The sequence below is a fragment of the Argopecten irradians genome, unplaced genomic scaffold (genome assembly GCF_041381155.1).
Source record: "Argopecten irradians isolate NY unplaced genomic scaffold, Ai_NY scaffold_0221, whole genome shotgun sequence".
NCBI lineage: Eukaryota > Metazoa > Mollusca > Bivalvia > Pectinida > Pectinidae > Argopecten > Argopecten irradians.
Window position 1 is genome coordinate 33,506 of NW_027187688.1, and position 27,350 is coordinate 60,855.

Genomic DNA, 27,350 nt, shown 5'->3' on the forward strand with positions numbered 1-27,350 from the left:
TATGTTAATTAGACATATATATATGTGTGATTATTGTTTATATTGGCGATGGAATGGCGTCAAAAGATAATATTCCGCGCTAACCTCATTTCAGCGGATAAGATTACTTATAGTTACGTATACGTTCAATTATCACTTGATATACTAGTTCCGCACAAACGTGCGTGGTGCGTGAATTATTCGAATATAGTTTACTTTTTAATCTTTCGTTAACTTAAAAATTGCCATGACTTTGTTATATCCTATGATAAAAGGTATTTGTGTCGGTATATATTTGTGTAAATAGAATGACTCAAATCTTACTAAAAACTGAAACCGACGTAAAATGTGTATTTAGGACCCGGATGTTAAAAGACTAGTTAAGTCGTTCTGAAATAGTACAGATATATTAACAAAATGTAGATTGATAGTAGGGTCATGAAACCATGCTGACTTAAGCTATGGAAATTTTTAAGTTCACTGCAAGACACTTTACTATACTGAAGTGTATTGAAGTTGGTTGCGAGTTCCTAGTAACTAGCTCCGTTTCATAAATGGAACTAGGAATCAGACTCCAGTTCCGTTTTTTTTAACTTTAACGGAACTTGGATCCAGACTCCAGTTCCGTTTAACATTAACAAAACTAGGAACCAGACCAAAGTTCCGTTTAACTTTAATGGAACTTCGAACCAGACCCAAGTTCCGTTTAACTTTAAAGAAACTAGGAACCAGACCCAACTTCCGCTTAACTTTCACAAAACTAGGATCCATACCCCAGTTTCGTTTAACCCAAATACTTGCCAACGAGCGGTGTTCCGATTATTATGATTCCTAACTCAAATAACTTGTTTGATTACATATGTAATAAAGAAATCGAACTTCGGTGATTTTAGAAGCAATAAAGCACCTAAACCTAAAAAATATCTAAAAAATATTTCCTTAATAGGGATAACCAATCGCACTTCTTCACTCACCTTCAACAGACACTTGTCGGATCATTCTGATTAAATTACCATTTTCCATGGTTGAATAACAATAATATTTCATCAACTGTACTTTTAAACCTTAAGAACATGTATAGAATTATGTACTTACCAAATCCCAGTGCTCATATCCTTTAGAATATAACATGGTGTGTACTTGATAAATAACGTCCACACTTTTATTGTATCTTACCTAATGTCAATAGTTGTGATCGTTGTATTATTTGATTTTATATACTGTGTAAAACATTCAAGTGGTGTCTTAAATTTATGGGCGCATAATATAATACTAATAATGCTATTAAATTTCAGCCTGTTATCCACACGTTACGACTGGCTTGTACCTTCTTTAAATCATGAACGGTGAACTGTAAGGCCCATTTGGGACAAACTTAAAACGTATTTTACGACATTTATGTTGCTATGTATAACACGAAATTTAAACATAGCATTAGTATAGGCCTTGTAACAAATATTCGACAGGAGAGAAGGAGAGTTCAAGTTAATAGACATTTGTTAAATAATCACTTTAAATTCACTAAATATATAGGAGGATATGGACACATAGGTGGTCTCACAGACCCACCTCCACTACCATGTTATTAGTTTGATTTTTAATCAGAAATAATTGATAACAGTAATGGAAATAATTCTAATACCACTTTTTAAAATATTGACCATTATTAGGGCAAACAACTCCACACCTTTTTTTGCAATAATTTCAAAATTCCCGGTGTTAGCACATTTATTTATTTTTTATTAGATATTTAAGTACTCCGAGGCTATCGCCGACCCTTGTAAGGGTGTGGTTCCTTCTATAATTTACACAATTAAAGTTATTAATATAAATAAATCTAAAGAAACATTTATTGTGTAAATAGAATGACTCCAATAAAAACTAAAAAACTGTAACCGACGTAGAATGTACATTTAGGACCCGGATGTTAAAAGACTAGTTAACGCGTTCTGAAACAGTACAGATATTTTAACAAAATGTAGATTGATAGTAGGGTCATGAAACCATGCTAAGCTATGGATATTTTCAAGTTCATTGCAAGAAACTTTACTGTACCTAAGTGTTTGTTAATCTATTGAAATCTTGATGAGAGATAATAATACCACATGACCAGTTGTTAACTAATACTTTGTTTAAGTAGTAAATATTTATATTGTTGGTTTATTAAAATCGTTATATTTATTTTTTGCGTTTCCTGTCGCTCTCAATAAAAAAGATAAAAACGTAATTAACTTTTCGTACCCAATTTATCGATATTGGAATGATCTTTGAAGTCATTTACTACTTGTAAAAAACACAGTATTACTTTGGAAAGTGCAAACGCGTTGCCTACGTTTGAGGCCACTTTTTATATCGTTCGATGAGCTTAATGTAAAGAGAGAACAAACAAAATAACTCGTCGACGGTGAATGTTCATAAACGATTACTGAACAATTTTATTTCAATCTAATGTTTATGAGGTGAAAAAATGAACAAAATTAGTCGATCTAACTATGTTAGGATTTCAATTGAAGTAACAAACGGGTAGCAAACACAACAATAACGACTAAAGCCTGTTGGTATTTAAAACCAACCAACCGATGTAGAGGAGTCATGAATGTTATATATGGACAAGGGGATTCCCATGTTACTATAATTAGCAATAGCTAAATAAAGCATTTATTTAGAACACCCTTGTGTATGTATAATATTTACATTACTGCACAACGTGTTTCACAAATATGAGATTTCCACAGTACCTTTGATATTGTTTTAAGTTAAACTTTCAAAGAACGTTTGCTTTTTTGATTACAAATACAATGGGATGATTTCCATTTTTTTGTATTTCCTTTAATGAACAATAAGGTTGAAAGAGTAAGATTTTTCACCATTTTGGACAAAACTGGCACATTACTGAACTGGCAAGGACCAGTTAGAGTATATCGAGATCTGCTATCGCCCATATCATCTAACTCCATATTTGAGTCCACTTCCATGTTTTTCTTCTTTCTATTTTACATTAAGTGTTCAGAAGGAAACATTTCATATTGCCTCTACAAAAATGTATTAAAAATTTCTTCGCTTGACTTTTTTATCTATATGCACTCATTCTCTATCTCTTATATTACCATTCCCTTCTGGTCCTGATATGCTACATTTCAGATATTTAGTGAAGTCTTTATCATTCATTGTCTTTGAACTTCGATTGAAACTATTTGATTCTTTACCTAAATTAACTTGTAATACAATTTCCGCAACCACCAACTATTCTAACCGGCCCTCTTTCTCAGTTGATCCTTTCATCTTCATGTTCTGGCATCTCATTTAAATATTTTTAACTGATAACCTTATAACTTTCTTTGAACACCTATGGCGATACCTATTAAACATCTATTTTAACTGTTGAATTTAACTTTATTCTACAAACGTGCATACCAACATTTCTTGACAAGTATCAACTAAAAGAAGTGTTGTCATAATAATATCATCGATCATGGTGAAAGAGAAATATGCACGCAATCACGATTCTTAAGATATATTTTTTTTCGTCACAACTGGACTGTGTCGATTAGACAATGCACACACAATGTATGACGGTAACAAGCGTCATTTGTACGTAGTGTACAAACGACGTCATTTTATGTCATGTACAACATTTTATGTCATATACAACATTTTATGTCATATACAACATTTTATCCTGCAACTCTCCCACATACTAACCGATAACTACTGCCGGATAAACTTATGCTTTATCCGTCAATACGAAATGCTTTATCCGTCGCTTTATCCGTCAATACGATCACGTGAATTTGTTCCATATCTGACGGAACTTTTTCTAACTTGACCAAGAACTTGAACCTTTCGGTGAATGGAACGTCATTCAGTCCCGCTAAAACGTGACGTCACATTCACCCGAAGATTCAATTTCTGGATCAAGTTAGAAAAAAAACGTCATTTTTACGATATAGAATATCTTGTAGGGCGGTGTCGTCGTTTTCTTGGCTCATGGCAAAGCTATGTATTGTAAGTATTTCTTTATTGGGTATTTATTGTTTTTTGAGTACTTTCATTTTATTTGAGTGATATCTATCACACTGAATATAATTGCAGATACCTTTTATGAATGCACTTATTTATTTCCCAGTGCAGTAAAAAGGAGTACACTCTCATTCGGTTTAGTGAATGAGTCATTACCTCCGCATCAAAGAAGCTTCTCGCTTCGAGCGAAACCAAGTAAATAACTGTCAGTTTGCTTTCGGTTTGAATGCCATAATAGTTGCAGGATAAATAGAATACACAGTTAGTATCTTATTTTGGTGCGAGATTTAGGAAAGCCGAGATGACGAAATGAGATGTACAAATGACGTCATTTTATGTCATATACAACATTTTATGTCATATACAACATTTTATGTCATATACAACATTTTATGTTACAACATTTTATGTCATATACAGCATTTTATGTCATGTACAATCATCATTTGTATGTTGGTGTTTGTCAGTTTTTTGTTTTTGTGCGATTGCATAACATCATGCGGCGTAACAGTGGCTTTCATGGTCGATAAATCTATTATTTCAAACCTTCGGTAATTTCGCGACAAAACTGTGTCATTTAGGACCAACCTCAGTTAATCATCAATTTTATTTGTTTTTTGGTGACAAATCAACATTTTTGTACTTTTTGTTTTGTGACAAAAATTTAAAAACGGCCGTTTTTCAACATTGCTGATGGAAGACATATATAGATCACCCCTCGGGATATAATCTCGTTATTGTATGATAAACCTTTGAACGATTACAGTGCCCCACCAATACTAGTCTCTTATTTATTTATGTAGCTTTTTAATCTGTAAATGAAAACCACACCCTTACAAGGGTCGGTAATAGACTCGAAGTACTTTAAAATTTAATATAAGATAAAGATAAATAATTGTGCTACATGTACCACCGGGAGATGTGAAATTATTGGCATAAAAGGTGTGGAGTTGTTTGCCATAATGAGGGTCAATATTCTTAAAAGTGGTATTAGAATTATTTTCATTAGTGTAATCAATGATTTTAAAACAAGGTAATACGTAGTGGAGGTGGGTTTGGGAGACAACCTATGTGTCCATAACCTCATATATATTTAATGAATTTCAAGTAACTAATTGAACAAATGTCTATTAACTCCTCTCTCTCTCTCTCTCTCTCTCTCTCTCTCTCTCTCTCTCTCTCTCTCTTTTGTCGAATATTCTATCATAATGCTTTGTTTAAATTTCGTGTTATACATAGCAACATAAATGTCGTAAAATACGTTTTAAGTTTGTCCCAAATGGGCCTTACAGTTCACCGTTCATGATTTAAAGAAGGTACAAGCCAGTCGTAACGTGTGGATAATAGGCTGAAATCTGATAGCTGTATTAGTATGTCAATCGTTATATTGTGAGCCCATAAATTTAATACACCAATTGAATATTTTGCTAAGTACACAAAATCAAATAATACAGTGATCACAACTATTGACATTAGGTAAGATACAATAATAGTATGGACATTATTTATCAAGTGCACACCATGACGTAATTTAAAGGATATGAGCACTTGGATTTGGTAAGTACATACTTGTATACATGTTCTTAAGGTTTAAAAGTACAGTTGAGGAAATATTATTGTTACTCAACCAGAGAACATTTTATTTGTTTCAATGATAAGCAGAACGATCCGACAAGTGTCGGTTGAAGGTGAGTGTGAAAGTGCGATCTGTTATCCCTATTGACTATGATTTTTCTAAAATAATAACGGTAACTTTTACAGCCGATCAACGGAACTCGGGTTTGGTTCTAGTTCCGTTTGCGTTAAAAGGAACTTGGGTCTGGATGTCAGATACGTTTAAGAAAATATTTTTAGATATTTTTTTAGGTGTTTTATTTCTTCTAAAATCCTCGAAGTTCCATTTCTTTATTACAAATGTAATCAAACTGGTTATTAGAGTTAGGAATCATAATAATCAGAACTCCGCTCGTTGGCAAATATTTTGGTTAAACGGAACTGGGGTCTAGATCCCAATACCTTATAGACAATACCTTTCCTTCACATCCTTATTTGGCAGAGTGTAATAATATGCCGTAAAACTATACGCTAAAATACACATATATTATGTAAGAATAACTATATCTATTTGGTGTGAATCATCTTAGGTCATCGGTATATTCGTTTTTTTCATGTGTTACTTGTATTATCGTTATTAAGAAACTTTATTTGTAGACATTTTTGAAAATGAAGCGGCCCTTTAAACCAAAAAAGGTAATTTTTTGGAATATGAACATTAAAAACAAAAATAGTCTATAAAGTGCTCCCTTATGTTTTTCATTGCGGTTTTTTCTAGCCCTCTATTGAACGGAACATGACTAAGGATCTGTACTAAATTAGATTGGTAAGGTCTGGTCAACAAATCCAATAGTCCCGGAGACACACTATTATACGTTCGGATAGTGCCTGAGTTTAAAAAGACTATAATAGGATGAAATATGATATTATCATAAACATAATCAGCGACCGGTTTTCAAAAAGGTTCGATGTATGGGATCTTTAAGATTGTTCCCATTACTCAATAGAATAAAATAATTACTTAAAGCCAGTCAGGTATATACACTATAACCTGACGTTGCATACAATGAAATAATTCAATCGTTACCGTTATTCATATCAAGTAAATGATAAGTACATTTTAAACACCACTCATCTCACGGCCCGGTATACAACATGTAATACTGTAATGTACATTTGTGCTGAAATCTTTGGGTAAGTGTATTTTAATTATACTAAAGAAAATAGTTTACAGTGTTGTTTACATACGCTTAACTCTGTCTGATTCAATGTGAATTATTTGATACTCGATTACGTTAGTTTTTTGTAATTTACCACATGAATATTTTGTAAAGCTTTGTAATTACTTTCCTGATATCAGACTACACAGTCAATAACAACTGGCATGTCGGGTCGTGTCTGTATCAAAGCTAACCACTAAGGAAGTTAAATATTTCTGGACTCTTTCTTTTATCTTTTTCTAATTTAAAATAAACTGGAAATTTGATTATATGATGAGGGTGACGATCCATTAAAGTCTTTTTATAAACATGTGACTTATTCTGTGACGTGCAAGTACTCTCTATATACACATGTAAATAAATAGCAGCCTGTCTCACGTTTACTCTGGATTGCAATAAATATGTATAACAAGTTTTCTAAACATCACTTCAGGTGTGTTCATATTGATTAAAACTAATTTCAAAGCCAGTCAAAATCATTGCTCTAATCTGTGTTCCTTTAGATTAGAAAAATATGTTGTATGATATTTAAAGATTCTCCTCCACTGACGAATGCTGTTTTATTCTCTATCAAAAAGAGGAGCATACGAATTCATATTTTCCTCAGTTACAGATGTTACTTATCTTACACCATAACCATCATCGAAAAGTTTGATCTTCTTATTTTATTTCAAGATAAAAATATCAAAATTAATTATTTGCGTCCGAATAAATTACATGGCACTATGGCCTATATAGAATAAAGTATTGATTGCACATCCACCAAAAGCAAAATAAATTATCTTACGTTATCGGGTATCACGTAGTGCGTGAATTATTCGAATATAGTTTACTTTTTAATCTTTCTTTAACTTAAAAATTGCCACCACTTTCTTATATCCTACGATAAAAGGTATTTGTGTCGGTATATATTTGTATAAAGAGAATGACTCCAATCTTGCTAAAAACTGAAACCGACGTTAAATGTAAAATTAGGACCCGGATATTAAAAGACCAGTTAACTCGTTCTGACACAGTACAGATATATTAACAAAATGATAGTAAGGTCATGAAATCATGCTGACCTAAGCTATGGAGATTTTCAAGTAAGATCCTAGGGATTTGGACTCGCATCCAATCAAATCTGACTTCAATCTAGTTATAGGTTAGGTCTCATCCATGATTTACCATGGAGGGACAGGAATTTTAGTCTACTCCCGAGGAAAACTGGGTGGGACATGGTAGGCTCTGTTAGGTATCATCCATGTTTACCATTGGGAGACAAGAATTTTAGTTTTAAAACTAAAATTAGTTCACTCCTGAAGCACCAGGTGGGACGACCTAGTAACTTCACTTTTACTAATTACCACTAGGGAGTACTTGTGAGATGAAATATCTATATAATGTGATACATGTATATATATACAAGTCTGATATGCACAGTGCAGATATGCACACAATAGCAGTGCATCAACTGGATTGTCGTACAATTGTACGATTGCTCTCAATCAAAATTACTTTGGGGAGATATGAGACCAACCCGTGCTTTACCTGGGGGGTGCTGATGTGCCATTAGGTGTATGTTATACACAGGCGGTCAGTTCCGTGTTCTTAGGATCCTTCCTGACATTGCTATGGCCTATATATGTGCAAATATGGTAAGAGGGAAGATTAGATGTACCTTAAATTAAATTGTGGTTTTTCATGGGAGAAGGTATGTTTTGCAGACACTAGGCCGTAGTTGTAGGATTCCGATAATGAATAAAGCTTGGTGTAAGTATATTTATGGCGTTCATTGTTTTGGTTTGTGTAAATAGAATCCAATCTTACTAAAAACTGAAACCGACGTAAAATGTATATTTAGGACCCGGATGTTTAATGACTAGTTAACTCGTTCTGAAACAGTACAGATATATTAACAAAATGTAGATTGATAGTAAGGTCATGAAACCATGCTGACTTAAGCTATGGATATTTTCAAGTTCATTGCAAGAAACTTTACTGTACCTAAGTGTTTGTTAATCTATTGAAATCTTGATGAGAGATAATAATACCACATGACCAGTTGTTAACTAATACTTTGTTTAAGTAGTAAATATTTATATTGTTGGTTTATTAAAATCGTTATATTTATTTTTTGCGTTTCCTGTCGCTCTCAATAAAAACGTAATTAACTTTTCGTACCCAATTTATCGATATTGGAATGATCTTTGAAGTCATTTACTACTTGTAAAAAACACAGTATTACTTTGGAAAGTGCAAACGCGTTGCCTACGTTTGAGGCCACTTTTTATATCGTTCGATGAGCTTAATGTAAAGAGAGAACAAACAAAATAACTCGTCGACGGTGAATGTTCATAAACGATTACTGAACAATTTTATTTCAATTTAATGTTTATGAGGTGAAAAATGAACTAAGTTAGTCGATCTAACTATGTTAGGATTTCAATTTATTTATTTATTCATAACACCCTTGTGTTTACTACAGGCATATGTATAAGGTTTACATTAACGCACACCGTCTTTCACAAATATGAGATTTCCACAGTCCCTTTGATATTGTTTTTAAGTTAAACTTTCAAAGAACGTTTACTGTTTTAATTACAATTATGAATATAAAATGGAATGATTTCCAATTTTTTTTTTAATTTTTTTAATTAACAAAAATGTTGACAAAGTAAGATTTTTCACCATTTTGGACATAACTGGCACATTACTGAACTGGCAAGGACCAGTTAGAGTATATCGAGATCAGCCATCGCCCAGAACATCTAACTCCATATTTGAGTCGACTTCTATGTTTTTCTTCTTTCTATTTTACATAAAGTGTTCGGAAGGAAACATTTTATATTGCCTCTACACAAATGCATTAGAAATATCTTCGTGACTTTTCTTATCTATATGTACTCATTCTATATCTCTTATATTACCCTTCTCTTCTGGTCTTGATATGCTACATTTCAGATAATTATTTAAGTCTTTATCATTTCACTGTCTCACTTCAGATATATTTTTGTTTTTCATCACAATTGGACTGTGTCGATTAGACAATGCACACACCATGTATGACGGTAACAAGCGTCATTTGTATGTAATGTACAAACGACGTCATTTTATGTCATGTCCAACATTTTATGTCATATACAACATTTTATGTCATACAGAACATTTTATATACACAACATTTTATGTCTTATACAACATGTTTATGTACAACATTTTATGTCATACAGAACATTTTATGTCATACACAACATTTTATGTCATATACATTTTATGTCATATACAACATTTTATGTCATGTTCAACATTTTATATCATAAGCAATCGTCATTCGTATGTCACGTGCATGCGTTATTTGTTGATGATATTCAAAGATTATTTGTATATTATTGTTTGCCTGTTTGTTGTTTTGTGCGATTGTACGGCGTAACAGTGGCTTTCATGGTCGATAAAGCTATTATTTCAAACCTTCGGTAATTTAGGGATAAAACTGTGTCATTTAGGACCAATCTCAGTTAATCATCAATTTTATTTGTTTTTGGTGACAAATCAACATTTTTGTACTTTTGGTTTTGTGACAAAAATTTAAAACGCCCGTTTTTCACATTGCTGATGGTAGACATATAGATCACCCCTCTGGATTTGATCTCGTTATTGTATAATAAGCCTTTGGACGATTACAGTACTCCAACAACACTTGTCTCTTATTTATTTATATTAATAGCTTTGTATTGTGTTATTGAAGAAGGAACCACACCCTTACAAGGGTTGGCGATAGACTCGAAGTATTTAATACTTAATAAAAAATAAAGATAATTAATTTGCTGCCATCGTGAATTGTGAAATTACTGGCATAAAAGGTGTGGAGTTGTTGAACGGCACCATGACAATGCACGCTACACAGGTAAGAGCGAATGTCAGAATGAGATAGATATGGATAATAAAGTAACATGTTTTATTAGGATGAACATTGTAAAACATCGCATAGATCTGAATATGTTCTAATTTAAAGTTTCCTCACGGTGTGTGGGTCTGTCTTACCTGATGAACACCCGGGTACGTATAGGCATATACATTATGTTTAGTCAAACACATTTACATGTTCTATTTACATGAATCTAATAAGGATGGCCTATTTTTTGTTTGTAGAATATTTTAAAAACATAGTGGGGCTTAAAGGTTTAAGTATGGTTTGGTTGTTGAAATGTTAAACTAATTAATTTGTGACGTTTATTCGATGATTAGCAGAATATTCCGGCAAGTGTCTGGTGAGTTTATGTCGAATGTTGCGGTGTTTGATCACTTTGGAATATAATTAGGATAATGTTAATCACGCTAGTCATATAAATTATGCAATTTTGTAAGCTACATGTCCCAAGGATTATTGTTTGTTTGAAGTCACACAGTAAGTAAGCAGCAGTAAACAATCTAGTCAGGTTTATTGTTAGTAATTGTAGATGTAGCTGAAATTTAATTATATCAAACAGTATTTATAATGATTTCCTAATACTTAATAACTTTGGTACAGCAGTTGTTGAAAGTCGATACTTGGAAACATGCCTTCATTTTTAAATGGTCGCCATAGAATTTACGATAGTTGCCGAACGGAAGTCGGAAAGTTCATGACCCGTTCTCGGAAGAGTTCGGAATGACGATATTGATATTCAAAATTTATTTGATTTGAAAAAGAGATCCCAATCATTATCGGTCTTGTTGACTTAGATTTAGTCCTGTCTCTGCATGATTTCAAACAGGATTTTTTTCAACGCTCTTCTAAATCATGAAAAAAAATCAGACAGATACGGATATTGGGACTTTAAAATATGTTTTTATCGACTGATACGCTACATCGGAAATATCCAGCAAAGAAAAAAATATGCGAATGATCATATGTCGGCAAGTTTTGCAATCAATTTTTATATAACAATTTTTAAAACCAGAGATATTAAAACCTTGTCAACACAGCCCCTGTAATTATGAAGTTCAGAACCTCCCACAGGGACGACAAACACAAAAAATGTGATACGTTGTCGACATAAAGACAGACAAAGTTGAATATTCCAATGTTAATGACTTAATACGGGAGAAGTTGGTACCTGTAACCTTCGATTTACAGGGCTAGTGAAAAATTATTCAAACTCATTAAATACTTAATACTTAATTACAATATTATCTAGTTGAAAAAAAATGTTGTTTTTTTTCCACATAATTTCCTTATTTAATGTAGACACCTATTTCTAGTTTAAGTATCATAACTGTAATCTGAACTAATGTGTTAAATATCCATATATCGCGGCATTATTTGTTACCTGGTCAAGTACACATACTAATTACAAGTGTATATAAGTACATGTTTTACGAGGCAAGAGAGACGTGAAGTAGTATTCCTTATTGTTAACCACCCTGGTTTAAGGTAGGCTGATCGTACATAATAACATTCAGCCTTTGTGTCTCTACAATAGATTGACATTCGATATGTTTATTAGGTGTACAATAACTGACGTAGTCTATCTTTTGTGAAGATTTTGACTTCGTGGGACACAAAACAGCACTAACATGTTTAATTAAATACACTAATACAATGATCATGATTACTGGCATTAGCTAAGTGAGAATTATATCTTAGACATTATCTTTCACCCGGCGAAATATAGTTTTTAGACATTTGTCTTTGTATTAAAGGAGTGAGGATATTATGGAAATTATATGTTATTCTTAATGTTTATTTTAATCGGTCCGATTAAATAGAAATCCATTGTTTAATACTATATGATAGTTGTATTAATATTAAAAATGTATCTTACTTCTTTGTAATTGATTACATAAAAATCGTAAAAATAAAACGGGAATCTTCAGACATATCCAAACTAATTACACCTTAGTTTGTATTCGGTAACTGTACAGGTGTCTCTTAAGCTTCCTTGGCTGATCATGGTGTTCAGGCAAATTATTAAGCTATGTCTGTATCTTAAAACAAATGTTATTCATATTTCTGGTAATTTACATTAAAACAAAAATGTGTATTATTGTGAGTACTGTAGCGCTCCCTTGTCATACGTATCAAAGGAGTCAAATATCTTAATTACTATTGCTAATGTAATTCAGCTAAATGGTGTAGTTTATATTTCAAATATCGAAAGAAGGAATTTGTAGACATTCCACGGTATTGTATTGTTTGCAATACACGAGGAACATTTACGTAATGTAACAACTACATATCCTTTATATGTTTTAGGTCCCTTAATGTATCAAATTATCTTGCAGGTGAAAAAATGTTAGGATATTTATAGCTTCAGACTCGAAAATACTACGAACTTACAATGGCTGACGACGATGAAGAGGTGAGTCTGATGAATATTCAAATATTTCCCATTTCAAGTGTTAATGCAGAAACGTTCAAACGTCTCTTTTTGAGTTGCCAAAATGTTGAAATTGCCTTTTCATGTGTAAGGGTTTTGTTCACCGACCAACATTTTTCATAGTTTGTTAATTATATTAAGTTGATAGATGGTAACCACTCTTTGACTTTTTCATTATTATTATTTCATTATAAAAATAACGACAACACGGACTATCCTGATAGGATGAGATGGCTATTCTGTCAGTTATATGTTTTTTAAAAAGTTGAGCAAAAAACCTGCAAAATGACGATGATGTTGGTAATTAGGATAAAGCCAAATCAATATTCGTTTTTTATTAACATTATTTTGGTTTGTAAAGTTATTGTGATCGTCTGATGTATCACTGGAAATTCAAAATAGATGAAATTCACGTTTTCCTATCTAATGAAAAGTATTGTTCCATTAACTTTGTCTTATTGTATGTACATTTGAAAAATTGTTTTATTTTACCTGTTAAATATCGATGCAATAATGACATATTTTACTGGGGCATTTATTTTAAGGAGAGAGTACGCGTAAAATTAAAACCATTCGAGGTTGATGAAGCTGTTCAGAGGAAACCAAGTATGAACATGAATCAACCAAAGACCAATTCGGTAAGTATGGTTGCAACAGAGATAATATCTCTAGTTAAAGGTTTTACACAATGTACACCAGGCTTATAACAGAAACATATATAACTTATATATGTTCCCACTAATCTACTTGTGTATTCATCCTGATTTCAATTGCAATATTTCCTATTTAAATATAATTAAATCGTCATTTGTAACTGTATACTGTATATATATTTGTACAATTATCATAACCCCATTTCAGGAATACATATATGTCCACCTTTGTGCTATAACTCCACTACCAAAAACCCCACTGCCGTTGTCCTCGTGACGTCACATCCGGTTATTCTTCAAATCTGCGTTAGCGGCCGATTTCCTGTTTAGCAGTCGTTAGAGGGCAGTATCTCGGGTACTAAACCGGCCGAATTTGATGCGATTTTCAACATTCTTGTCAGGAGGTCAAACAGAATAGCATATCTAAATATTATTTTCCGTTCCGTTAAAACAAAAACCTTAAACGGAACTCGGAACTGGTATCGTGTTCCGTTTAGCTTAAACGGAACTCGGAATTCGAAACCAACCTAGTCAGTGTTCTCGGGTACTCTACGTAACACCACTGCAACACTGAAGACTTACGTTTAATGATGAATGAAACATACTCACCGAATTGGCCTTTGGTTGAATCATTTTCATACTTAATTTCCTCTGAACAGCTTCATCAACCTCGATTGGTTTCAATTTTACGCGTACTCTCTCCTTAAAATAAATACCCCAGTAAAAAAATGTCAATTCAAATTTGATAGATTTATTATTACATCGATATTTTAACAGGTAAACTAAAAATATTTTTTCTAATGCACATACAATAAGACAAAGTCAACGGAACAATACTTTTCATTAGATAGGAAAACGTGAATTTCATCTATTTTGAATTTCCAGTAATACATCAGACGATCACAATAACTTTACAAAATAATATTTAATAAAAAACGAATATTGATTTGGCTTTATCCTAATTGCCAACAGCATCCATTGTCATTTTGTAGATTTTTTGCTCAACTATTTTATTATCTATATATAATGGACAGAATATTCATCTCATCCTATCGGGATTGTCGTGTTGTCTTTATTTTTTATGATAAAATAAGGTTAACAGTGGGTACTTAAATCCAACTATCAACTTAATAAAATATGAAAAATGTTGTCGGTGAACAAAACCCTTACACATGAAAAGCCAATTTCAACATTTTGGCAACCCAAAAAGAGACGTTTGAACGTTTCTGCATTAACACTTGAAATGGGAAATATTTGAATATTCATCAGACTCACCTCTTCAACGTCGTCACCATTGTATGTTCGTAGTATTTTCGAGTCTATAGTTATAAATATCCTAGCATTTTTCACCTGCAATATAATTTGATACATTAAAGGACCTAAAGCATATAAAGAATATATAGTTGGTACATTACGTAAATGTTCCTAGTGTATTGCAAACAACACAATACCGTGGAATGTCTACATATTGCTTCTTTTGATATAAACCACAACATTTAGCTGAATTGCATTAAACTAAGATTTTTTTAGAAGAGGAAAAAAATATGGCGTTCCTCTTTTCGTTGTGTATTTTAAGGATTGTACATGTGTAAGAAGTGACTGATGCTTGTGTAAAATGCTAAACAGACAAAACTTTTTCATTAATAACATTGTATTTCCTAATATATGAGATATGATTTTTGTACTGATGCTTTGAAAGCCAGTAAAATGTCTTTCAAAATGAAAAATTCTTGGGATCAATCCCAAAATCTGTCTCTGTCACATGAGTGTTTCTGCCAAAATAATTTTTGGGATCGATCCCAAAAATCTGTCCTAGTCATATATATAGGAGTGTTTCTGCCAAAATGATTTTCGGGATCGATCCCAAAAATCTGTCTTAGTCCCATGAGTGTCCCAAAATGATTTTCGGGATCGATCCCAAAAATCTGTCTTAGTCCCATGAGTGTCCCAAAATGATTTTCGGGATCGATCCCAAAAATCTTTCTCAGTCCCATGTCAGTGTTTTTGTCAAAATGATTTTCGGGATCGATACCAAAATAATTTATTTCGCTGTTTATTTGTAAGATGTAATATATTTAAGTAGTCTAGAACTGAATAATAAACCTTATTCAGGATTCCATAATAGATCAAATAAATTTGATATTCTATTATATTTCGGTAGGTCATGATTTTTAATACATATACATCCTTTTTACTTTGACATAGTTACGAAATCCTGATGTGTGGTAAAATTTCTGTCTAGAATAAACTATACCATATTAATTTGAAAAAAGAAATGAACAACAAACAAATACTTTACATTCCAATAGAAGTAATTTTATTAACTGAACATGCCCTTGAAGATTTCGATACAAATTGCTTTTGAAAAGGCATATAATGTAAATTGACAAGAATAGTGTTTGAATCATTTCTGTTATTTTCTTATTTTTGTCAGCATTGAATAGAAATACTGATATTAAGATGTTAAAAATAAATCAAGGTGTAACTTTCCAAATATTTTGTATACTGAACAAATATATACAAAACCAACTATCTATCTACCTGTGTATATATTTCTTCATATTGAAATTAGAATAGAGAAAAAACAAATGCTTAAAATGAGAAATCCATTCTTAACTCAGTGTGTATAATGTACAATGTATATACAAAAGTAAATAAAACTTTTACAATAAATTCCGATTTCATGATAAGGAATTAATTTGTTATTGATTGATTAATTCAGACTGATTAATATCAATTCAAATTCAATTTAATCATACAAAAACTTATTTATGTTTAAAGTATTTGTAGAAGTTTAATGGTTTAGTATGTAACAAATGCAAATTAATGTAATATAATGTCTCGGGACATGAGAAAATAAAAAAAATAATAAATAAAATAAAATAAAATAATAAATTTTTTTAATAAAAATTAAATGGGTTATAGTATTTCTAAATTTAGTTCTGATGAAAATGGTCCCCCGCCTTCTTTCTAACCTGAAGATTTTTCATTGGTTATCTTTGAAGTCTAATAATGCACTATGTAAAATATATTTATTCATAATGTATTAGTCATTGAATAAAATTACTTGTAAATTTACGTGATATAGAATATTGTTATTAATGAATTCACAAGGTCATAAAATCATACAAAATATCTAGCAGCTTAAATGTGCAAATGCTAAACGTTATGCAGATTACTTGTATCTTTTTCTACAATATTACCTCTCTTACAATTTATAAGTTTATTGTCTGAATCGTATCATATTTCACCGCTGGTTGACAGTTATGCTTTATACATCTCAAAATGTCTAAACTCCTCTAAATTCCTCAACATTCACACAACCCAAAAAAAGAACAATGATGTACGTATAAGAACAATGCATAAAGTTGACATCAAATTCGTCCACATACCGTTAGAAGGAACTATTATAATAAAGCTGAAAGTATTACATAAATCGTACTTTAAAGATTGGCTCCCAGCATATATGGACACATTCAAATACTGAATACAATAATGCCGTCACTACACATGCCCTCGTACTTATCTTATTACGGAATTCAATAATGTTATGCGAACCGCTCGCTATTTCAAGTAATGTAATCTCAGACTTAAATACTGAATACAATAAACTTTAATTTTTTTATGACCAATAATGACGTCACCACTCAAGTAATTGCGCTTATTTTATTATGGACATCAATGGTACATTGTGCTAACAACTCGCTATCAAAAGCATTTAGAGCCTAGACTTTACACTGGGTAGCAGGTTGAAATATGATAGTATGATTAGTATGTTCCACGACAGCCATGCTATAAAATTAAGTTTATGTTGTGACGCCGTTTGGTATAGGACTTATAACCCAGTCATGCTAAATGTGTGTGATAATGGTCAAATATTGAACTCAGGTTGATAATGTGTACATTATATTCAAAAGAAAAGTCGTTTCACGGTTGATTGATTTATATGGTGTAAAGCCGTCTTATTCAGTAAATATTCCTTTCCGTTACAAAAGCATTGATTTTCTCAATTGGTACAATACACCTACAATATCAATTGCTTTAGTCGACTTTGACGGAACACAACAATGTTTTACAATTTCAGTCGTAGCCTTATTCAAGTACATATTCCAAAGCGGATTCCAGGATCAATTATGTTTTATTTCGGGACGGCAATCATAGCTTGCCGAAAGCTATAGTGAAGCCAATTTGATTGAAATGAAGAACCATGGTCTCAATCCGTTTGATATACTAAGGATATGTATTTCAATCAGATTGAAAGGAAATTAAAGTTACATTGGTGGACAAAGACTGTATTTATTTATTATCTTTCTTTGTATTTCATATGCCCCCCCCCCCCTCATGATAATTCCCCATGTAATAAAGGCATGTGCTATGGTTTTGACTTATTCAGATATAATAGAAATACATCGATTGTCAAAATAAATAAATCACAAACCTCGTCATATTATATTCCCAAATAAATAATTACACTTCTATAGTAAATGCGTATAATTATGTGCTTGTGTTTTTAAATACACATTAACTCATACTTGTTGCTCGGGCAAACTGTTCAACGTTGTAAACATGGTTCTCAATATGTCCATTGATATTCAGGTTCTACACGCCCCATGATTTCCGTTGGCGAAGCTTAAAAGTGTTCTACAACTCAATCATTTTTGTGGAGACTGTTTCTGGGATCGCATCGCATCTACTTTTTGTCTCGAAAGAAAGGGTTGAAGTACGTTATCAGCTTTATACAAGAAATAAATGACAGAGACTTAACAGTCAATATATTCTCAGGTATATTGTATATAGATATAAATGGGATATATACCTAGATATAACAGTTTAAAGATGCTCCATCGCTGACAAATGACATTTTTTTCGCTATCAAAAGCAGGAGCAGACTAATTAGTCTTCATTTAGAAATGTTACTTACTTTACACCATTACCACAATTGAAAAAGTTTGAGCTTCTGATTTTACTTCATGGCAAAAAATATTGAAAATAATTAATTACATCCCAAAAAAAATACTGGCACTATGTATATATTGGAATGAAGTATTAATTGCGCATGCGCCAAAAGCAGAATAAATTATTTCGTATTATTTTTTGTGTTTATTATTAAACATATACATACACGATTAAACACAAATTATTGTTGAATTGATGAGTATCGTTTATGCTTTGTCGGCGGTGGAGAATCTTTAAGTAACTGACATTAATAACTTCAATACATAATAGCTTTGGTGAGCATCTGATTATATATAAGTGCTACCAGACACAAAATTTCTCTAAAATTTTACCTTTTACATGCGATTCGTGTTCCTGTGGAATACTATAGAGTATATTGCTTATAACCAGGGTATCAATGGTATGTTCAGTTTTGTCGAAAACGTCTTCGATTTTCGTTTTAAACATATTTGATTCACATCCCTTTTATTTCACCAAAACATTTTAGGAAGTCTTCACCTTTTAGTACCTTGGGTACATTGATTAGTTGCAGCACGGACCTATATATAAAGACTTGGCTTAGCCAAGTTCCAGACGTGCTACAACTGAACATTTTGCGACATATTTATGACAAAATACCCTATGAAATTTCCTTCGTTTTATTAGTGCTGTAAACATAGTGAAACCTATATCTAATTCGGCCTTTATGAGAGCAACTCGATTGAACAGTGTATCAGAAAAGTCAGGTATTATTTTGGAATGATGTTCTTCACAGTGATATGATAAAGCATCGGATTGAACAGGATTTTCGAGAAGTCAGGTGTCGAATTAGAAGGTTTCCCTATAATATAATATAATACTTAGTAAGTGTGATGCTGACGCATTTATGATATTTGACCTACTGCATCCAGCAATTTTTATCATATGTTACACGATTTATCAATAAAACAGTGATCAAATATTGAACATAGTGCAAGCATAAGTGGTACACTGTCTGAATATGTTATGTAATCCACCATGTTACAAAGTAAGCGTGGTAAAAAGACGTGCGGAATATATTTAGGTAGACCGCCCCTTCTGGTTTCCTCTCAAGGATTTCGTTCTTTTTTGATATTTTAATTTTAGGTATATCCTGATCAGAAAAACCGCATACATTGTGGACGCGTCGCAAGATACATATTTACTGGTGATACTTCACGAAATACATACTTCGTGATTTAGTATTAACCGTGACGCATTTAACCATGTTTTAAAATATGAAGTATTTTATACCAAACGAACCGGAATGATTCACAGATTTCAAATATGTAACCATCTACAGATATAAAGATACATTTAGGACAAATTCGTAGATATTTGTCAACATAACGTCATTTTATCGTTGTCCCATGTTACATCACGCTTTCATAAATACGTCACAGTACTCTCGTATTTTTTTCACTCAAAACGGTTAAAATCATAAGTACGGTATATACGTATTTTGTAGATAACGACATTTTGTAATTTGATTCTTTTTTCAGTAGCAAAAAAGTAAAATAGCAGAAGCGTTGTTTAGCTACGCTGAAATGTATTAATAACAATCATTACAAAGTACATGTTCTAAAGAACTGTCTGAGGTAGAAATCATATGCAGAGATAAAACGGTAAAATCTTAATTACATTGATTTTGCCGTGTCCAAGCCAAACGTCCCAAATGCGAATATGTCCTACCTTAATCAACCTCATTACGTTTATGACGTACTCATACCTAAAACGCGTTGTCTTGGTTGTTAATAAGCAAACGTCGCCGTTCATTCAACCATAAAACAACATTCACTCCTGCAATCATATACTGAAAACGTTTCCGCGTATGATAATACACTAAGTATTAATTAATGAGTCATTCGAGTTCCAACCGAACAGTAATTATAACAATTAAACTTGTAACCCCCTCCGCCCCTGATACCCGATACAGACACTACTATCAAGCAAAACTTTATTTGCAAATGTCATAGACGTTGGACTGCTAGCATGTTTTACGATAATTAATGAAGAAAGCTAAAGGTATCTGACGGGAACATTTTAATTAAAATTTCAAGCTATAAACACCGAAATAAATAGATTACATGCATAGGCTTCCGTATCTAATTTTTGTGTATGTGTAAATGCATTCCAATTTAATGAATTCATAGACGACAAGATAACTTTACATTGAAAAGCTCGCGAGATGTTACGAGAGAAGTTTCAACAAATGGGAACAACGATTAGTCTGTGACCTTTCACGATAACCTCATCAAATGAATACTGGTATCGGGAGGTGAAATTATTATGTATGTGCATATGCTTACAGGAACATATCAATGTACATGTAGTTAATGCAGTCCAGTATAAGAATTATGCAATATTAATTGTACATTTACTTTTTGGTTTTTAGTCATTTTGGTCTGGATCCCGGCCGGATACCGATATGTCAGGCCGGTGGCCGAGGCTTTCAGGCATAATCGGGTGTTGTACGAAGAGTTTTAACTATAAGTAAAATATCTCCGGTATCCAGTAGATTTTCATAATATCGTCCGATGTTCGGCCGGGAATCGAGCGGCAATCACACCGCCCAACATTCGGCCGGGCCTGGTACAACTATATATCGTTTATTGTCCGTAAGATATTCGGGCGATATTCATACGATGTCCGGTGAATATGCCGGTTATCGCCCGGACATCATATGATAATCGGCCGATTAGCATTATATGTTCGGTTGATATTCACTGCCTCACCGGTCCCCTAAAAAGTTTCTTTCAAAACAAACGCCGTACGATTACCGTACGGCCTCTTGTTATGTAAATGATGTGTGACAATTTCTTGACCGTGATGTACGATGTCGGAAAAAAGGCAAAACCACCGGTGTACTCCCGATTACCCTCTATCCCCTGATACCGGTGACCAAAGCATAAGCGACATATTTCGGACACTTTCATCAATTTCTGAACTTATGAATATCTTTTGGATATAGGCTTGGTTTAATATGGCGCATTTGACGATAGGTTCCTAACATTTAGTCTATAAGAAAATCCATAGAACTCCAAACTTATATTGTTTTGTTAAGTAAAAGAAATATGTGGTCGTCAGCGCCACGGTACAGGTACACGTACCTTAAAACTGCCAGGGTGTTGTTATTTCATTTAATTAACATCATTATTATAACATTAATTGGCAGCGCAAAAAGAATATAAGGCGAAAAAGTAAAAGCATCAGAAGTAAAAACATCGAACTGTGGTCACCACATGGTATTTGTACATGTAATTGTCCAACGCTGGTTTCCCACTCATGACCCAGAGATGGACGGTTAGTGATATTATGCCGGGTCATCTTTATCACTCTATTAGTGCACCAACCGCCAACCAATTCCCTACCCCAAATCAGTAATCGTTGGTCTCTAATTGTGTCTTCACTGCCAGGAAGCATGTGGCTAAAAAATTGAGCGTTCCACGAATCAAATATGTCTAAATCACCTATATTTTTTGTTGATACATGTATGTGTTATATTGTCCAGTACAACATTTGACCGTTTACGATGCTATCTGTAGTGTCCTTTTGCCATGGTCGTAGAATTAGAGAACATTTTTGTTGATGGGTTCGTTGTATTATCTAACAGGACAATTTGTTGTGAGGCAAAGATAACCACGAGGCATACTAACAGGTAGCCATTTTAAATAACAACAAGCATTCTGAGTACATTTCTTACAACTTCCGGATCGGGTTGATAGAATACATAATAGCGGAACGCAACATATAGCGAAACGCAACCTATCATCAACATCCCCTCTTCTCCAAATATTTGAACAAATTTCAAATATACTGCTTAACATATTTCTCAATTAATACCCATGTACACTTAACCATGTTCTACAATAAAATAAGTAGATTTAAATTCAAGCATTACCTATGCTTAATATCTAACTTCTTCAAAAAGTCAAAACTCTTAATAACAGCATTAAAACAGTCTTTTCACTCTTACTGATCATTTCAACATTTGAGTTAACTAAAAATCAATGAAACGTAACTCTATTGAAACAAAATGAGCACAGACTCTGATCCGCACCTTAACATAAGAGTTAAGTGACATAGTCTTTCAGATAGGAAGGTGGCTTAGGATCACGTTTAGGACGAGCGTCTCTAGTTGTAGCTGGCGTTCCTGGCACTACATTTGATGGAATGTTCAATGTCTCTCCTTTCACGATTCTGTTGTCGTAACGCGTTCTCGGAGTTACTGGTTGAGGAAACTCGTCTTGTGATGGGTTAATATCATGAGATGTGTTTTGAGGTGTAATCTCTGGTACGCGAAATGGAGATAACTCCCGCGGTCGCGCCACTACGGATGTTGGTCTCATGAGCACACGGTTCCTCCGATAACTACCACCATCTGTACCTTCAACTATGTAGGTTTTAGGGCCAGTTTTTTCCTTCACACTTCCAAGTTTCCACCTTTCACCTTCCAGGTGTTGGAAATACACAGGTTGCCTCGCACAAAGTTCTGATAGCGGACGCGAATGTCTATCAAAAGACCTTTTCACCGACTGTCGACGCGTCTCGCGTTTCTTTGTTATCATTGATTTGGGTGCGGATGAATGTAGACTCAGAATGAATGTACGCGTTGTTCTGCCACACATTGCTTTAGCAGGACTAATACCAGTGTCCTGTCGAGGAGTATTTCGTTGTTCCAACAGGGCTTCATATGGATCCTCAGTACCTGTTTTATGCAATAGCGTCTTGATGATTTTGACGGCAGACTCAGCTTTCCCGTTTGCTTGTTGGTGCATCGGGGATGATACAACATGGGTGATACCCCAGTTGTTCACGAAAATTTGAATTCACGGCTAGTGAATTGTGGACCTCCGTCAGACACGATCATCTTTGGGATGCCGTAGCGCGCAGCGTGTTTTTTCACAAACGATATTACACGTGCACTAGTAGTAGTCGTAAGCAAATCACACTCAATGAAATGCGACACATAGTCAACAGACACGAGATAGTCTTTTCCATGTAGCTGACACAAATCAAGTCCAATCTTTTCCCACGGTCTATTTCCTTCACAATGTTGTGTAAGCGGCTCGGGCTGGTTGCGCGGTTTGTTCTCCAGGCAAACTTCACATGTGTCCGCGAGTTGTTTTATGTCGGCTGACATTCCAGGCCAGAAAATGGTTGCACGCGCTCGTCTAAGCATACTTTGGTAACCAAGATGTGCACTGTGTAATCGCGACTTCATGTAAGGTCGCAGACTAGGAGGAATTACGATTGTCTCACCTCTTATCACAATGCCATCGACAACTGACAAACTTTCGTGCATATCAAAATACGGAGCAGTTCCAGCGGGTAGATCGTGTTTGTCTGTAGGCCAACCATCGACGATAAGATTCAGTAAAGTTTGCATGTTAGAGTCTTTAGCAGTAGCCTCCCTAACTTCCGAAATCCTGGCATCCGGGATGTCACCAAAAGCATTGACAGTTAGGATGCGGGCACGTTCGTCGTGGTTTTCCATCTGTGGTATCTACGTACGCCCTACTTAGAGTGTCGGCTATAACAAGGTTTACACCTTTCATGAACTCAAAATCCACATCATATCTATAGAATCTCATCATGATGTCTTGAAGTCGTTTGGGTGCCATGCTGAATGTTTTTTTTAAGTATGGCTGCTAACGGCTTGTGGTCGTTCTGGACTTTCACATTGCGTCCGTAGGTGTACTGGTCAAATCGCTCAAGATCATAGAGAACAGATAGGGCTTCCTTTTCTATCTGGGCCCATTTTCTCTCAGAGGTAGTTAATGCACGTGATGCATATTCCACAGGCCGTCCTTCCTGCAGTAGAACAACTCCAATTCCACTCTTGCTACTGTCTACTTGCAAAACAACTTCTTTGTTTTGGTCGTTGTCGTAAGTTTCTGATTGAGTATTTTGAACGCCTCTTCGCACCCAGTGGACCAATTCCATGGTGTACCCTTGCGTGTAAGTGCTCTGATCGGATCCAATGTCTCAGCAAGGTCTGGCACAAATCTAGACATGTACTGGGCCATGCCACATATACGCTTTACACCCGAGACATCAGAAGGTGACGGCATTTCACGAATGGCTTTTACCTTCCCGTCATCGACTTTGACACCATCCCTTGTGATTCGGTGACCATGGAAACTTATCTCGTCAAGGCCAGTTACCTGCTTGTCCTCATTTAATGTAATGTGTCTATCTTCTCAGGACGTTCGCGAGCTTACGTTCATTGTCGCGTTGGGCAGATGAGACGTTTGGACCACAGCCTGCTATGATGATATCGTCTACAACACTGAAAACACCATCAAGGTTGTCCAGAGCCTCGTCCAATTTCCTCTGAAATATTTCGCTGGACACTTTCAGGCCAAAAGGAAGTCTAGTCCATCTGTACCTCCCGAATGGAGTTATCATAGTTGTGAGTAAGCTCGATTGTTCATCTAATCGCACATGCCAGTAGGCCTCCTTAATATCAAGCTTGCTGAACACCTTCGCGTCCTTTAGTTTTGGTAAGATGTCATCCAGTACAGGCAATCGGTAATGCTCTCTCATCAGCGCAGTGTTTAGGGGTTGGGGGTCAATACATAACCGTAGCTTTCCATTGGCTTTATGTACAGCAGCCATTTGGCTGACCCACTGTGTTGGCTCTGTCACAGGGACAAGTACTCCCATTTCCTCCAGACGGTTTAATTCCTGCTTAACAGCTGACTGAATGGCTAGCGGTACCTTCCTACAGGGTAAGACCTTTGGTTGTACACTATCGTCCGTATGGAGGGTAGCCTCCCCTAGATCACCAAGTTTCGGAGACGTTTTGGCGACTTGTGATATGAATCGATCCTCATTAACCGTAACAAATTTCAGCTCCTGAATGGTTGTAAGGCCTAATAAGTTAGTGAGTCCGTTAGGCACAACAATAAAAGTAACTTCAGAGTCAGTACCTGTACGAGGGTTAGTGACCTTGAGGGTGCACTCACCAAGAGGCTTTAAGTTAGTCTTGTTCCACATGTTTAATTTCAGGTTACAGGGTGTGACTTGTGACTTCCTCACATGCTTTTGACAAATTGTGTTCACGTCAGCAGCACTATCAAGTTGGAATTCCACCAAATTGTCATTAACACATAATGATGCATGTATGCGCCGTTTGCCTGTGTTAACTGCCACGAGCCACGCCTCCTCATCATTTCCACTAATGTTGTCATTTCCTACAGACACTGCATGAACTTTTTTACATTTTGCCTTGAAGTGATTTCTCCCTTTACAGAAATCGCAAGTCTCTCCCCATGCTGGACACTTTTCCTTTTTCATAGCATGATGGTAACCACAGTAATGACACTCAGGTCCCTTTTGAGAGTTGTGAGAGGGCTTCTGGGGTTTCTTTTGAGTGTAAGATTTTGTTACAGCTGGTTTTCTAACTTTCCGGTTAGATTTCAGTGAGCTTGCGACTTTGTTCACCCTCGCTGGAGGGTTTGTGTCCCTTATTTCCTTTACCTGTTTGTTGGACTGCTCAAACGCTCTACAAACCTTGACAGCCTTATCTAGAGTGAGCTTGTCCTCTCTCAATAATAGTTCCTGTAATTTGCCTGTCACGCTAAACACGATTTTATCTCGCATCATCCTATCTTTTTCTTGAAAGTTACAAGCAGACGCCTTTGTCTTCATTTCCGTTAAAAAATTATCGAAAGGCTCTTGGTAGGGTATGTTCCAAAACCTATGGGATTCTAACACTTTATTGTCCCTGGGGTTACAGTATTTTTCAAGTTCATCGAGTACTTTTTCGGGATCGTCTTTATCCCCTTCATTCTCCCATGTAAATTGATCATAAATTTCTAACACGTGGGAGCCCGCGCAATTAAGTATTATTGCAGTCTGTGTTTTTTTATTACGTTCGCCTGCGCCCGACGCGTCGAGATAAATCTGAACTTCTCTCCTCCATCTTTTGAAGTTTTCTGATATATTTCCCGATGTTATATCAAGTTGGGAGGGTAGTCGTAACGAGGCACTATACATGCTTTGAGCAGGGGCAGGGGGTAGTGCCTGTGGTGGAGCTTGATCCGGCTGAGCCATTATTAGAATTCAAAATACCTTGAATTACAGGCGTGTTTGCTTGCTAATTGCACGCTCCTTACTTCAGTCGTGAACTTCACGCTTTCCACGCCGCTGCCACCATGTTGATGGGTTCGTTGTATTGTCTAACAGGACAATTTGTTGTGAGGCAAAGATAACCACGAGGCATACTAACAGGTAGCCATTTTTTAATAACAACAAGCATTCTGGGTACATGGTTCTTACAACTTCCGGATCGGGTTGATAGAATACATAATAGCGGAACGCAACATATAGCGAAACGCAACCTATCATCAACAATATTGATCAAAAATTTTAGTCGGGCATATATTGTTAAATATCCATGTAGTGAGTTCAATTTAGTCTTTATCGATCTGTATTTATCATGGTTCTCAATTTTATTTACAGGAAATACTACTGTACTGATGCCAAAAAACATATATCGTAATACTTCCTTTTTTCATTAAAACCTAACGTTAACTGATTATAAACAGTCGGTGTCCTACACTGTGATCCATACACTTTTTAAAGTCGGTCATACCCGGCTTTCAATACTGTATATAATTTGA